The sequence below is a fragment of the Hydra vulgaris genome, chromosome 09 (assembly GCF_038396675.1).
Source record: "Hydra vulgaris chromosome 09, alternate assembly HydraT2T_AEP".
Lineage (NCBI taxonomy): Eukaryota > Metazoa > Cnidaria > Hydrozoa > Anthoathecata > Hydridae > Hydra > Hydra vulgaris.
Window position 1 is genome coordinate 30,017,368 of NC_088928.1, and position 7,633 is coordinate 30,025,000.

General features: G+C 25.0%; 1 protein-coding gene across 2 annotated transcripts in view; it reads right to left on the reverse strand.

Annotated features, from left to right (window-relative positions):
* The window catches only part of LOC101238969 (uncharacterized), a 91,075-nt gene extending 90,544 nt beyond the window's left edge, over positions 1 to 531 (reverse strand). For both annotated transcript variants that reach the window (XM_065805274.1, XM_065805275.1), the window contains exon 1: positions 462 to 531. The gene's annotated coding sequence lies outside the window, so the exon portion shown is untranslated. The remainder of the gene's footprint in view (positions 1 to 461) is intronic.
* Positions 532 to 7,633: the final 7,102 nt, after the last annotated feature.

A 7,633-nucleotide genomic window follows, 5' to 3' on the forward strand; every position in this document is an offset into this window, starting at 1 on the left:
AAGTCTGTTGCAGTGTCCAAGAAACAGAATCCCATTATCATACTTTAACTTTGTTACTAAGATTGTTCCAAAATCTCACTATTAAATCCATCTCAGATACTTAAATGACTTTGTTCAAACTTTTATCATAACAAACAGCAAGCCATTCTGAAGCACAGAGTTTTACTTTTAAAAATTCTTTAAAGTAAGGTGCAATTCCATAATTAACAATGTATTTTAATTTGCCTTTAACAAGTTAAAATATTTGAATAAAAAAAAAGTATAAAAAAAGTGAAAATTTTAAAAAACTGAAATAAATATTAAAAATAAGAGTTACCTATTAGGAATTTAGAGAAGCTTAAAAATTATTTAGGAATAAGGTTTACAATTATTTAAAATACTAATTTAAAAAATCTCGAAGAACATTAGATAATAGCAAACAATTATGTTGCTTGAATTTAAGAAAATGTAGTTTTTCTTACCAAGTCGCTGACATGTAGAACAACATGACCTCGGAAGCTGTGAATTCAAACTATATTTTAACCTTTAAAAATAAAATTAAATATTTTGATTTCTTATTTTTATTATTGATTAAATATTTTGAATACTTATTGTAAAAGGAACAACATTTGTTTCTTTATAATTTTGTTAATGGTTTTGTAGTGACATTTTTATTTATTTATGGGCACCCTGTTAGTGTCCATCTTTGTATGGGCCTTCGTGTCCTTTAGAAAATGTATTTGATGTTCTAGTAAATATCAATAAATCAATAGTAGATTATTAAATTTTATAAAAAAAAAGAAATATTTAAAAATAAAAAATTTAAACAGTCAATAAAGTAATTTTTACTTAAAATGATTAAATCTAAACATCACCAACATTTGACATTCAAAATTCAACATTTACAATTTATTACAATCCTAGGTATAAAAGAAATTTAGAATTTGAAATGTTTTATAATTCTCTGAATCACTGAGAAAAAAAGCAACTGTTTTCCCTGACCACTAAGTGAATTACCTAACTTTCCTGACATTTCCTAACTCTCCCTGACCCAGTTAAAAAAGACACTTTTGCAACTGGAATTCTTGACTGTATAAACTCTGTATATACTACTGTATGCATGTAATTTTTTAGTTAAGCATTTATTTGTTAATTTAAATTTTTTAATGTTAAAATGTTTAACTATTTGTTTACATTTTTTGCACTTGTCACAATTACGTCTGAACACGGGTTTTCTTTAATAAGTCATTTAAAAAAACGTTTATTTGAGGGTCTGGATTGGGGTTTGGGTTAAGAGTTAATTTTCAAGATAACCATTGTCTTTAACCTATTCAGCCCAGCCATGACTACATATCTGACCCTAATCATAGTCTTCATTACCTTAAACCTTGCCCTCAACTTCCAGTGGGCATGCGTCGTCCAAGGAACGGACGTCTGGACGTTTGTGAGACGTCCTCTAGACGATGTGTGCCCACTGGGCTTGTTTTATTTATTAATTTATTTTATTTGTGGAAAAGTGCGTTGTTACGGCCATCATATATAAATATATATCATGGCGAAGTGGGAGCTTGGAAAGGCTATAGCCCACCCCCTCGCCCACATACACACTTTAGTTTTTGTTGCACTTTTAATTAAAGATATTTATAAACAATTTGAGAATATTTGTATAAAATTTGTTTTTTAAATACGTTAATAAAAATATATCGCAATTAAACTAATAATATAAATAAAAATGCCGCAAAATATTGCAAATGCATTGATTCTACCCAACGTAGTTAAGGCGAATTAGTAAAACTGAAATTGAAATTTTTTATAAAAGTCTGTTCTTTTTTTGTTTCTTTGTTTGTAGTACATTTCGAGTCGCTTTTAAGCTTAAAAAAATCTTTCAAGAATTTAATATTCAGAATTAGGGGAAAGTCGGGTAGACGGCCCCGGATGGCGGGTAACGCTGGACACTTGATGTACAGCTAAAACTAAAGAAGTTATATGATTTTAAATACTATAAAAACATTATTTGAGTGAAAATATAGCATATGCGAAACATCTATCATAATATGCCAAAGCGGTTTGCTGGGAGTACAAGATAATGTTTCCCACCTCCAGAAGAGTGATGTATCATAATATTTGATTCACATATAAATATATCTAATTTTTATGTAAACTAATAACTTTTTATTGATTCAAAATTTTATTTACAATATTTATTTAAAAATAAAACTCGTTTAATACTTTAATTCACTGGTTTTAAAACTAGTATTTTGAATGAAGTATGATCGGGTGGTATCGGACACATGTTTGGAGGGTGGTTCTGGATATCTTAATCTGTTTACATATTAAAAATAAGCAACTTTTTTATATAAATAATAATACATTTAATATAATTATACTAAATGTATTATTATCTGATACACAAAAAAAGTAAACATTTAAAATAAAAAAAATATAAAAAAACGATATTTGTAAAAATATATTTGTATATTATCTTACTTTTTTATAACTTTATAATGTAATAATTTTATGTAAAAATTTTATGAATATGTTTTTATATTTACGGCGATGTAAAGCGGTTCTTGATGATAAGATCATTTGATCTTCTGCAAGTTTTCCGCTTTCATTTTACAGTGTTAGAGTGAATTTACTATTTTTGTAAAACCACTTTGCAATATATTGTTTTTATTTATATATTTACTGTGAACGAATCTTTTTATGTTTTTACGAATTTGTAAATTTAAGGAACAAAAAGTAAAAAAAAAAAAATTTATTATGATTCCTTATATATCAGAAGCAATTTTGAAAGGCAATTTTTTTTTTAATATATTGAGAACAGTCTAATGCTAATTAATTATATATTATATTTGTGTCACACGAGTTAAAATGTAAAATATTATGGTTACGCTATGTGTCCGGGACTACCCTCCAATTTTGAAACATGTCTTTTTTCTAACATTTTTTCTTTATATATATTTAAGGTAAACAATAATATATCTTTAAGGTACACAATAATATATTGTATATTTTTAAGGTACAAAGGTTTTTTTTTGTTTCTAATTCAATAAATAATGTTTATACTTTTAATAAAGTCTTTTGACACTTTGTTTTTTGTTAGTAGATGAGTACATTCTATTTTTTTCTAAAGTGACTGGGGCTATCCAATTTTTTTTTAAAGTAAAAATTAAAACAGATCTCAAACCTTATTCCAGGACTTAAAAAGTTCTATGGAGTCATCACGATTAATATCACCATGGTACCATAATTTTTCATTAATTCCATTTACTTTTGGTACAATGGGTATAATCTAAAAAGTATGACAAAATACTAAATATATATATATATATTTTTAAACAACTTTAAAAAGTATTCTACACAATAGAGTGCTCAATGTTCTTAAAAGAACAGAGCAATTATATATTAGTAGAAAATCACTTAACTAAATTTAGTTAAGTGATTTTCTACTAATATATATATATATATATATATACATATATATATATATATATATATATATATATATATATATATATATATATATATATATATATATATTATATATATATATATATATATATATATATATATATATATATATATATATATATATATATATATATATATATACATATATGTATATCAATATACATATTCTTAAAATATATACATATGTATATATTTTAAGAATCGTGGTTTTTTTTCTAAACAATAAACAAATGAAAAAAAGTTAAACTTGTCCAAATAACCGCGGACAAATTAAACTCTCGGTGGTTTTCCTATGACAATACAAATTTAAGTTCCAGTCAGTTGATGAAAACTCAAATAGCCCTGCACGTCTTTTAGCTTTTCAAATTGCTATATATTTTTTTTATTTTAAATTATATAATCTATAAAAGAGTAAAGTTTTTTTATTCAAATTTCATATAAAACTTTTATAAATTACATACAAAAAAAATAATGGAAAAAAATTCGCTTTTTTTTTCTTTTAGATTTTTTGAACAACTGTCATGTCGTATTATTCTGAATTTGGAACGTGCACAAAATAATTTTCCAAATAAAAGCAAATAAAACCTATAAAAAGCTTACAAACCAGCCAAAACCTGCCTATTGGGATTTATAGTCTCTTTAAAATTTTGCACGTTTTCATTTTTCTTAAAAAAATAATTGCAATTTATTTTTGCATGCAACACTTTGTATCCATTTTACCCTCTGGATTTATAATGCTTTAAAACCCTGTAACTTGTTATCAGTTAAATATTTCATATATTGTTTTTGTATTTTTACTAAAAATACAAAAACAATATATGAAATAATTAACTGATACTAGTTACAGGGTTTTAAAACGTTATAAATCTAGAATAATCCAGATAATCCAGTTCAAAATAACCAGACATGGTCTCCATGGTCTCATATATTGTTTTTGTATTTTTACTAAAAGTACAAAAACAATATATGAAATAATTAACTGATATCTAGTTATAGGGTTTTAAAACGTTATAAATCTAGAATAATCCAGTTATAAATCCATAATAATCCAGCTAATCCAAAATGAAACTAAAGGATTTTTAGCTTCATTTTTAATGAGCTTTCAATAGGTGTATAAATAATAAAATATATAAAAAAAACAGAAACAAATTTGTTGCTATGGACATGTGTCATAGCACATACTTAAATTCAATTGTCAATTAAATCAAATTTAATTGACAATTGAATTTAAGTATCGAATGTATTAATTCCTTTATAAAGGAATTTAAAAAAATAGATTAAAAAACAAGATTAGGTTTCTGGTTTTTATTTTAGAAGGGGCTCTCCATTAATTGTCAATAAAATAGAGGGAGGGCGGTTTTAAAAATTGTTGACAGTTGTTGACAAGATTTGGGGAGGGGGGAGGCGGGGGGGATGGGGTAGGATTTTTAACTTGTTGTTTGTTTCAAAAAGTTATTAATGCGGCCATTAATCATTTTGTAAAACTGAACAAATGACACCGGGTAGAAGTGCGTTTAGAAAATGCGAGTAGAAAATAAATGAACTCTAATTTTGCCACATGAACATTTTGGAAGCCAACTTGACACACAGGTCTGACGAAACAATATCAGAAATATGAAAGTAAGCATAGACTATTTTCCAACAGTGGCAGAGTAAATCCGAAATTCTTTCATATGATTTATTTTGACCATTTATTCAACTGGTATTGTTTAAACGGATCTCTAAAATCTGTGATCTATGCAAGCCATGTTAAAGAAGCAGGTTCAACAGCATCAACAATGTATGCCAGGGCACCGTCAAATACTTTTTGTGTGTGTGTGTAATTTATTTCGCCGTTATAGAATATTTACATTGCAGATACATATATCAAAATTAATGACAGGAGCAAGAAGAAGGCACAGTTTACCTTATCGTCGAGCCCCATATATAAAAAAAATTCTACATAACCGTAACATACAAATATATATAAAAACATAAATCAGAATTAAAACAGAAAATAACTCAGAAAATTAGGAAATCAAAATAGCAAATAATTAAGAAGTGTTGAAATGCTTACAACAGCTTTTTTCCACTAATAAAGTCCGCGGTATTTAATTGAATAGGAGGTTAGTTTTAAATTATATTTGAGAAGAACAAAGTTGCTATCTGAAAACTTTGTTGAGTATTTATGATTTATTTTATTAAAATAAATTTGAAAAATATTTGTTGACGATCCCATCTTTATTTTAAACATAAACAATTGGTGTAAATTGAGTTTATAAATATTTAAAGCACCAAGCGCACGTAAAAGTGATTCGCAAAATTTCTGTAGGCTCCAAACACTATTCTGCACGCATGTTTTTGCTTGCTGTAGATTTTCTTAAGTTTTATGTAGCCAGTACAGTTTTTCTTAAGTTTTGTGTAACCCACACATTATTACAGTAAGACAAATAACTGTGAATAAAAGCAAAATACAATTTTTTCAGGGATGCTACATTTAGAAAAGGTTATTCTTAAACATCATTGCGATATTTTTTGAGAGTGTTGTTTTAATACTATTTATATGTGAATACCACAGTAAATTTTCATCTAGTTTTACTCCTAAAAGGTTTACGTATGTTTTCCTTTTAATATAGGTATTATTAATTGTAAGATTTGGTAACTTTAGAGGAATGTTTTCTGATTTATTTACTTAATGGAAAAGTATATATTTTATTTTATCCACATTTAATGAAAGATTGTTACTTACGAACCATTCATTAACTTTACATAACTGTTCAATAACTATTTTAAAAAGTGTTTTAATATCTCTGTGAGAACAAAAAAGATTGGAATCATCAGCAAACAAAATTAGGTCTAAAAGATTTGTTGCTAAGTATAGTCATTTATGTACAATAGAAATAAGAGTCCTAAAATAGAGCCCTGAGGAACCCCGCAAGTTATGGAATATGGAAATTTATTATTTTGATCATAATATAAAAATTTCTTTCGGTTTGTCAGATACTCTTTGAACCAAAATAACTTTTTATTTATCACTCCATAGTTTTCAATTTTTTTATTAGTATTTTGTGATTTAGGGTATCAAAAGCTTTTGACAGATCAATGAAAACTTTTAATGTAAAACAGTCATAATCATAGACGTTAGATATTTATATACATGAATAGATATATATATATATATATATATATATATATATATATATATATATATATATATATATATATATATATATATATATATATATATATATATATATATATATATATATATATATATATATATATATATATATATAGATATAGATATATAGAGATATATATATATATATATATATATCTATATATATATACATATATATATATATATATATATATATATATATATATATATATATATATATATATATATATAGATATAGATATAGATATATAGATATATATATATATATATATATATATATATATATATATATATAGATATATATATATATATATATATATATATATATATATATATATATATATATATATATATATATATATATATATATATATATATATATATATATATATATATATATATATAGAGAGAGAGAGAGAGAGAGAGAGAGAGAGAGAGAGAGAGAGAGAGAGAGAGAGAGAGAGATAGAGATATATAGAGATATATAGAGATATATACTACATCCACCCCAACAGGAAAGAACATTTCTAATGCGAGTGGCTGCCAAAAGACAGAGAGAGCTCATTGCAATTGTAATTCATGGGGAGATGCAAAAAGTAGAATGGCTAGATAAATAGATATGCTTTGGCTCTATAAGAAATTACTCAAACAGAACCTATGCCAATAATAACAATTAAGGAACATTGAGCATCTCCGTGTGAAGATGTAGAGACTAAGATATAAAATTTGGATTTGTTAGTAAAAAAAATGTTAATAAATTAAAAAAGTATTTATAGTTTCTTAACTTTTTAATCTCGTTTCTGCTTGAAGTTAGAACAAGTCTTTGTAAATATTACAACAGAGTCTTTCAAGTGTTGTATTAATAAAATATGTTCATAATTTAAACGTGTAATGCATTTTTGGAAACCATTTAATATATTTTCTGTTCAGTGTAAGTTTATGTAGTTAAAAATTGAAAATTTGTTCATAAGTTAAAATTTTATTAAATTTTTTTCTACACCGTTTACTTTTATTCACTTT